The following is a 10,117-nucleotide window of genomic DNA, read 5'->3' as shown; positions in this document are numbered from 1 at the left end:
GAAAAGAGGTGGTGAGTCCATCGGATTGCTATACCAAGCTCCTTCGGATCCAATCCTAGACATGCATACCGCCATTGCCACACCTTAACGTCATGGATATTTCTAGGAAACCGATTTGATTAAGTCATTTTAGGAAAAGTGATTAATTTTGGAAAATACTTTCATTGCGGAAGCTTTGCTTGTTGTCGTGTTATTTTGAAATCAACTGTTGTTTTTGAAAACGCGCCTAAAGCTATCCAATTTCAACAGTTAAAATAAGTATTACCTATCTTAGTAATACATATTAAAACCATCAAAATGAATAAGCGGCCTTATTACATTTAAAAGCCCAAAACCTCAAACTTAATTAAAAGGATGTCCAGTTCACGGAAGAAAATCAAACTTTCGAGCGGGTGGCCACTCTCAATTCCCTCACAGCTCCAAGCCCACTATGGTTGGGGATTTCTGCGTGGATGAAAATAAAAGGGTGAGTTTGGGGAAACTCAGTGTAAGGAAAACCCTTCAAAGCCCAAGTCACTCAAGCCTATTGGGCTAAGCCCATTCAGTAATAATGGTATCTGGGCGAGCCCTTTCAGATCACAATAAACCTGGGCCTTAGCCTCTTATTCAGATAACAAGATGGCCCATAGGCCCATTTCAAAATACATGCAACATCAGTAAACATATGCAAGCCCATTTGGGGAGACTACTCAACCCACCAACCACTACACTCCACCCGCATTCAGCCATACACTCCATGTGGGAATAGCTCAACCCACCCAAATTTAACACTCCACAGCTTGACTTTGCTGCTCGATTATCAAAGAATTGAGGCAAAGCCTCCAAGACGTGGACAAGCCACTTTCAGTACTTCCTCCGTCAATATCCCAATCTCATGCATCAGATGATAACAACATGGCATGCAGATAAATAACAACAGTCAAACATGCATTTAAGTCAATTTAAACCTAGGGGTATTTCGGTAATTTAACTCCTAAGGGTAAAACTGCAAATTTTCCACTTTTAAAGGTATTTCAATAATTATCTATTTTAGAGTTTTTCATGCATATTCCTACCTTTCACGTACTACAGAATCACGTCGAGGGTTCTTACCGAATTGGGCTGTTGGCCCATCATTTCAAATTTTGGCCCATTAAGCCCAAAAATATCGAGGGCACGTAAATCATACACTTTGCGGTCCAAATTTTGCAGCTTACCAAAAACATTAATCGATTTACCTCACGAGCATTCGCACACTCGCAAATCTACAAAATACCAATTTTTCAGATTTCGCTTTTCGGCTTTTGCCGATCTAGACTAAGAAAGAGGGTGTTAGTTACACACTGTTTGCGACGATATCTTGTGAGATCCACACACGAACCGCCTACAATTGGATTACTAACACGTTAATCTAACTATTCAATTACAAACTACATATTAACCCCTTACAATATTTGGCCAACCACACCTACAGATCATAGTAAGCTTATAAGAAATCAATAAGCAACTCATTAACAAATTTTTGTCAATGTTTACCACATAATCATAATTTCACTGCAAGCTGTCTTCCTGAGCAACAGTCACTAAATCATTTATAACTGGAGCTACGAAACTCCAAATCAAGTTCCGTTAATTTTCCCTGAAAATAGACTCATATATCTTATATCCATAAAATTTTCAGAATTTTTGGTTTGGCCAATCAATACCAGATTTTCTCAAAGCTTCGCATGTTTCACTGTTTGACTAATCTGACCACTCTTCATTACGAATCAAATTTCTCATTGTACAGAATTCAAAATATGTTCTTGTTTATTTCATTAGAAACTAGACTCAATAAGCTTTAATTACATAATTTATTAAGCTTCTAATTCATCTCCCACAATTTATGGTGATTTTCCAAAGTCACATTACTGCTGCTGTCCCAAGCAAATTTATTACCAAATCACTCTTTCACACCTAACTTGCATGCATGTTATTTAAACATGTATATCACCAATCAATCATCACATATCTATGATTTTACTTAAGTATAATCTCCATTTCATCATTTTAAAGCACAACATGTTAGCTGATTTTTCCCTTTAACATCTAAGGCACATGCATGCTCATTTGTTTGGCTCAACTTCACATATCTTCCATTTTTCATCAAAAGAACATGAAACAACAACCATTTCCTTCATTTTAATTCATGACCAAATGCTCACAACACAACTAAAAATCAAAATATACTTCAAGAGTTAAGGTAGAATCAAGAAGAACTCATGAACCTCAAAATAGAAGCAAGGTACCAAGAACTTACCTTCAATTTTCCTCCTAATGACCAAATACTCAAGAGCTTTCTCCTCTCTTTTCTCTTCTCTAACTTTCAGCTATGATGAACAAAGATGGACAAAACTTTGTTCTTTTCACCCCTTTTTCTTTTAATAAAACTTCATATTTCATCTATTTAATTCTTTAATACAAAAGACATGAAATTCTTATCATGAAACATTTACCTAAACCATTATCATGAAACATTTACCTAACCCATTATCATGGAATATTTACCTAATCCATTATCATGGAACATTTACCTAACCCATTATCAATTTGTATTAATTTGTACCATAAATTATGGATATCAAGTACTCATATTGTCTACAACAACATGATGGCTAGCCACTTCATGTAAAATGGGAGGTTTGTCATGCAAATCCTCCTATTTTGCACTCCTATTTATTTGGCCACTTCAATTTAGCCTATAGCATTTTCAAACATTTTCACATAAGTCCTATTTCATAATTTCACTCCCTTTTTCTTATGGAACAAAAATTAACTAAAATTACCGGGTTCTATCTTAAGCTTGGGCTTTTTAGAGGCCCACTAACATAATTAAACCTATGCCAACATTCATAGGATTCCCGAAAATTGGGGCGTTACAACTCTACCCTCCTTAAAGAAATTTCGTCCTCGAAATTTACCTAATCCAAACAGATGAGGGTATTGCTGTTGCATCGTCTCTTCTGGCTCCCAAACTCAGAAGTTTCCCCTTCCTTAACTTGTTGAAAACGAGCGACCAAAGACTCATATTCCAACTGCTTTTCCTTAATCTGATCCACCCAGGTTGGCCTCACTTGTAACTCAGCCAACAGACTTCCATCATCATATGACTCGACGAGCAAACATTGCTCTCGGATCGATATAGCTCACGACTTAGAGCATCGGCAACCACATTAGCCTTGCTCAGGTGATACTCGATCGAGCAGTCATAATCCTTAAGCAACTCAATCCATCTCCTTTGCCTAAGGTTCAGCTCCTTCGAGTCATCAAATACTTAAGACTCTTATGGTCGGTGTATATAATACACCTTTCTCCGCATAAGTAATGTCTCCAAATCTTAAGTGCAAATATCACTGCCGCCAACTCCAAATCATGAGTCAAATAGTTTCCTCGTGAGGCTTAAGCTATCGTGATGCATATGCAACCACCTTACCCTCTTGCATTAACACGCAGCCTAAACCCACGTGTGATGCTTCACCGCATACAAGAAAATCCTTCCTGACTCGGTTGAATTAACACAGTGCTTCAATGTAACTTTCTTCAACTTCTCAAAAGCTTCTTACTGTTTCTTAGTCTATACAAATGGTACTCCTTTCCTTATGAGTTTTGTTAGAGCTGTCATCACGAAAAACCTTCTACAAACCTTCAGAGTATCTTGCCATCCTAGGAAACTTCAGATTCGACACTGACCTAGGTGGCTTCTATTCCAAAATCGCTTCAATTTTCCGAGGGTCCACTTTAATCCCCTCAGCAGAGACCACATGTCCTAAGAAAGTTACCTCCCTCAACCAAAATTCACACTTGCTGAACTTCACAAAGAGTTCCTTCTCCCTTAATACTTACAGCACTATACGGAGATGTTCATCATGTTTCGTTTTAGTTTCAGAATATACCAGGATATCGTCAATAAAGATGACTATGAACTGATCCAAAAATGGTTGGAACACACGATTCATCAGATCCATAAATGCTGCAGGAGCGTTCGTTAGTCTAAATGGCATAACCAGAAACTCGTAATGACCATACCGAGTCCTAAATGTCGTCTTTTGGATATCTGTCTCCTTGACCCTTAACTGATGATATCCAGATCGAAGGTCGATCTTGGAAAATACAGAAGCTCCTCTAAGCTGGTCGAATAGATCGTCAATCCTTGGCAAGGATACTTATTCTTAATCGTCGTTTGTTCAATGGCGATAATCAATGCACATCCGCATTGTACCATCCTTCTTTTTCACGAATAGCACTGGTGCTCCCCATGAAGACACGCTTGGCCTAATAAAGCCCCTATCCAACAACTCTTGAATTTGAGCATTTAACTCTACTAACTCCTTCGGTGCCATCCTATACGGTGTGATAGACACAAGCACCATTCCAGGCAACAAGTCTATTCCAAACTCAACTTCTCGATTCGGAGGCAATCCTCAAAGCTCCTCCGGAAAAACATCTTGGAACTCCTTTACGGTCCTAACCTTATCCACTATCGTTCCTCCTTTTCCGATCGACTTACAAATGCCAAATAGACCTCACAACCTTCCGAATCCACTTTTCGCTCTTAATGCCGACACCACATTGGACAAATAATCCCTTCGCCACCTATCACCATAACCTCCTCATCCTTTATGGTCCTCAACACCATTCATTTAGCAGCACAATCCGAGTCGCCTTATGCTTAACAAGCCAGTCCATTCCCAAAATGAGATCAAACTCTCCGAATGGTAACTCCATCGATCTCCAGGAAAATCTTACCTTGAGTTTCTAAGGGTACATCCCTATACGCTTTGTCTACCCTAACCGAAAGTGACCCAAGGGACTTAGTACAGATACCCCACTCATAATCTCCTCGAGCAAAGGTGCAAGTCATCCATAATCCGCTCGTGGCCTCCAACCAATATTCCGCCACATTCGGGCTATACCGACACGCTCTTAAAGTTCTCCGTTCCGTTAGTCCCAAGTCATTCGAAATAGATCCTCAATTTCGTTGTTCGAACTTGCTCCGCAACCCTTTCGTAACACGGTATTGCTCGTGATGGCATCATCCTCGATGCGGTCATGAGACTCTACCTCTATTGCCGATGGTACCGGTGCATCCACCCCCGGCATATGTCTCGAAGACGAAGATCTCGCTCGAGCACTTCCTCGGCTCCATCCACGGCCTCTTGTACTCATGTCGTATTATCTTGATTACTTAATTTTATGCATCAATTAATATTCCAATGTTTATTACAGATGTTTTATGAATCGACAAGAGTTCGAGTTTGTTTTCGCAGAATCAAGTCTAGCTACAGTTTCAGTCTCTTATCAGATTTTCCTATGGTTTCAGTATCATCCTATCTATAGTATCCTAGTAGAATTTCAGTACAGATAGATAATTCAGGAAAATATTCAGAAAGGTTCAGAATAATACTTACAGACTTGAGCCGAGATTCGAATGCCACCTTCTAAAGATCTAAATTTTGAAAATCGAGTTTTTCGATTCTTTATAAAATTTTCGCTTCGAAAATCTTTGTTTTGTAAACCCATTCCACAACCGAGTTGTTGCAACCTAGGCTCGATACCACTAAATGTAGTACCCCAAACCCGCCGTGGTTATGGCGGATCCGCATGCCACATCAAAACGTAAAAACAATTTCCATTCTAAGTCCGAAAATCGTACTTGATGTTCAAAAGATTAATTCATTAAATGTTAAAGTGAATGGAAGTCATGCACCGTAGGAAATCGGAAAGAGGTGGTGAGTCCATCGGATCGCTAATACCAAGCTCCTTCGGATCCAATCCTAGACATGCATACCGCCATTGCCACACCTTAACGTCATGGATATTTCTAGAAACCGATTTGATTAAGTCATTTTAGGAAAAGTGATTAATCTTGGAAAATACTTTCATTCGGAAGCTTTGCTTGTTGTCGTGTTATTTTGAAATCAATGTTGTTTTTGAAAACGCGCCTAAAGCTATCCAATTTCAACAGTTAAAATAAGTATTACCTATCTTAGTAATACATATTAAAACCATCAAAATAAATAAGCGGCCTTATTACATTTAAAAGCCCAAAACCTCAAACTTAATTAAAAGGATGTCCAGTTCACCGAAGAAAATCAAACTTTCGAGCGGTGGCACACTCAATTCCTCACGACTCCAAGCCCACTATGGTTGGGGATTTCTGCGTGGATGAAAATAAAAGGGTGAGTTTGGGGAAACTCGGTGTAAGGAAAACCCTTCAAAGCCCAAGTCACTCAAGCCTAGTGGGCTAAGCCCATTCAGTAACAGTGGTACTGGGCCGAGCCCTTTTCAGATCACAATAACCGGGCCTTAGCCCCTTATTCAGATAATGAGATGGCCCATAGGCCCATTTCAAAATACATGCAACATCAAGAAACATATGCAAGCCCATTTGGGGAGACTACTCAACCCACCAACCACTACACTCCACCGTACCAGCCATACACTCCATGTGGGAATAGCTCAACCCACCCAAATTTAACACTCCACAGCTGCGGCCTTTTTGCTCAGCTTATCAAAGAATTGAGGCAAAGCCTCCAGTACGTGGACAAGCCACTTTCAGTACTTCCTCCGTCAATATCCCAATCTCATGCATTAGATGATAACAACATGGCATGCAGTAAATAACAACAGTCAAACATGCATTTAAGTCAATTTAACCCTAGGGGTATTTCGGTAATTTAACTCCTAAGGGTAAAACTGTAAATTTTCCACTTTTAAAGGTATTTCAATAATTATCTATTTTAGAGTTTTTCATGCATATTCCTACCTTTCACGTACTACAGAATCACGTATCGAGGGTTCTTACGAATTGGGCCGCTGGCCCATCATTTCAAATTTTGGCCCATTAAGCCCAAAAATATCGAGGGCACGTAAATCATACACTTTGCAGTCCAAATTTTGCAGCTTACCAAAAACATTAATCGATTTACCTCACGAGCATTCTTGACACTCGCAAATCTACAAAATACCGATTTTCGCATTTCGCTTTTCGCTTTTGCCGATCTAGACTAAGAAAGAGGGTGTTAGTTACACACCTGCTTATGACGATATGTCGACGAGATCCACACACGAACCGCCTACAATTGGATTACTAACACGTTAATCTAACTATTCAATTACAAACTACATATTAACCCCTTACAATATTCGCCAACCACACCTACAGATCATAGTAAGCTTATAAGAAATCAATAAGCAACTCATTAACAAATTTTTGTCAATGTTTACCACATAATCATAATTTCACTGCAAGCTGTCTTCCTGAGCAATAGTCACTAAATCATTTATAACTGGAGCTACGAAACTCCAAATCAAGTTCCGTTAATTTTCCTGAAAATAGACTCATATATCTTATATCCATAAAATTTTCAGAATTTTGGTTTGGCCAATCAATACCAGATTTTTCTCAAAGCTTCGCATGTTTCACTGTTTGACTAATCTGACCACTCTTCATTACGAATCAAATTTCTCATTGTACAGAATTCAAAATATGTTCTTGTTTATTTCATTAGAAACTAGACTCAATAAGCTTTAATTACATAATTTATTCAGCTTCTAATTCATCTCCCACAATTTATGGTGATTTTCCAAAGTCACGTTACTGCTGCTGTCCCAAGCAAATTTATTACCAAATCACTCTTTCACACCTAACTTGCATGCATGTTATTTAAACATGTATATCACCAATCAATCATCACATATCTATGATTTTACTTAAGTATAATCTCCATTTCATCATTTTAAAGCACAACATGTTAGCTGATTTTTCCTTTAACATCTAAGGCACATGCATGCTCATTTGTTTGGCTCAACTTCACATATCTTCCATTTTTCATCAAAAGAACATGAAACAACAACCATTTCCTTCATTTTAATTCATGACCAAATGCTCACAACACAACTAAAAATCAAAATATACTTCAAGAGTTAAGGTAGAATCAAGAAGAACTCATGAACCTCAAAATAGAAGCAAGGTACCAAGAACTTACCTTCAATTTTCCTCCTCCTAATGACCAAATACTCAAGAGCTTTCTCCTCTCTTTCTCTTCTCTAACTTTCAGCTATGATGAATAAAGATGGACAAAACTTTGTTCTTTTCACCCTTTTTCTTTTAATAAAACTTCATATTTCATCCATTTAATTCTTTAATACAAAAGACATGAAATTCTTATCATGAAACATTTACCTAAACCATTATCATGAAACATTTACCTAACCCATTATCATGGAATATTTACCTAATCCATTATCATGGAACATTTACCTAACCCATTATCAATTTGTATCAATTTGTACCATAAATTATAGATATCAAGTACTCATATTGTCTACAACAACATGATGGCTAGCCACTTCATGTAAAATGGGAGGTTTGTCATGCAAATCCTCCTATTTTGCACTCCTATTTATTTGGCCACTTCAATTTAGCCTATAGCATTTTCAAACATTTTCACATAAGTCCTATTTCATAATTTCACTCCCTTTTTCTTATGGAACAAAAATTAACTAAAATTACCGGGTTCTATCTTAAGCTTGGGCTTTTTAGAGGCCCACTAACATAATTAAACCTATGCCAACATTCATAGGATTCCCGAAAATTGGGGCGTTACACTTTTTATCGTGAGAAAGGGCATTGGAAAAAGAAGTGTCCTAAGTTACAAAAGGGCAAGGTTGTTTCTGATGGATGTGTAGCAGAGCATGATGAGGAGTCAGACTTTAGCTTGGTTGGCATGGCAATGACATGTCATACGAATGAGTGGATTTTGGATTGGGGACGTACTTACCATATGTGTCCTAATAAGGACTGGTTTTCTAGTTTTAAAAAACTAGAAGGTGGAGTTATTTTTATGGGTAATGACAGTGCTTGTAAGACAATGGGAGTAGGTACAATCCAATTAAAGAATCACGACAGCTCAATCCAAGTCTTGACATATGTTCGCTACGTACCTAGTTTGAAGAAAATCCCATATCATTAGGGGCCCTAGAATCTAAAGGGCTTACAATCACTTTGAGAGATGGATTACTAAAGGTATTAGCTGTGGAATTGATAGTGATGAAAGGCACAAGAAGAAATAACTTGTACTATTTAAATAGAAGTATAGTTATTGGATCAACATTAACAGTTTTTGCGAAAGATACAGATTCAGAGGCTACCAGGTTATGGCATATGCGATTGGGACATGCTGGTGAAAAAGCTTCGCAAACTTTGACGAAGCAAGGCTTGTTGAAAGGTGTAAATTCTTGCAAATTGGAATTCTGTGAACATTTTGTTCTGAGCAAGCAAATGAGGGTAAAATTTGGTTCAGCAATTTACAATACAAAAAGAATTCTTGACTACATTCACAGTGATGTGTGGGGACCTATCAAAGTGGCTTCTTTGGGGGGTATGCACTATTTTGTTACTTTTGTTGATGATTATTCAAGAAAAGTATGGCTGTATCTAATGAAAAGAAAAAGTGAAGTATTGGATGCATTTCTGAAATGGAAGAAGATGGTGGAGACTCAGATTGGTAGAAAGGTCAAACAACTTCGATCAAACAATGGTACCGAGTACAAAAATGACCCACTTCTACAAGTATATCAAGACGAGGGCATTGTACGACACTTCACTGTTCGAGATACACCACAGCAGAATGGGGTGGCAGAACGTATAAATCAGACTATACTGGAGAAATTTCGATGTATGTTGTCCAATGCTGGATTGGGCAAGGAATTTTGGGATGAATGCGTGCCATCTAATTAACCATTTGCCATCAGATGCAATAAATGAAAAAACTCCTATAGAGATGTGGACTGGTAAATCTGCTATTGATTATGATTCTTTACATGTTTTTGGTTCCATTACATATTATCACATAAAAGAATCTAAGTTAGACCCAAGAGCAAAGAAAGCATTATTCTTGGGTATAACTGGTGAAGTAAAGTGATACCGTCTCTGCTGTCCTGATACAAGGAAGATTGTTTTTAGGTTTTCAGTAGAGATGTGACTTTTGATGAATTAATCATGTTAAAGTACAAGGATTCACAAAAGGATGACAAAACCAGTAGCACTTTGCAGTAGGTGGAGCTTGAAAAGGTTAATGATGATCCAGCTAATATT

This window comes from Gossypium arboreum, chromosome 10 (genome assembly GCF_025698485.1).
Source record: "Gossypium arboreum isolate Shixiya-1 chromosome 10, ASM2569848v2, whole genome shotgun sequence".
Classification (NCBI taxonomy): Eukaryota; Viridiplantae; Streptophyta; class Magnoliopsida; order Malvales; family Malvaceae; genus Gossypium; species Gossypium arboreum.
The sequence above is the reverse complement of the archived record's forward strand: the minus strand, read 5'-3'. Positions refer to the sequence as shown.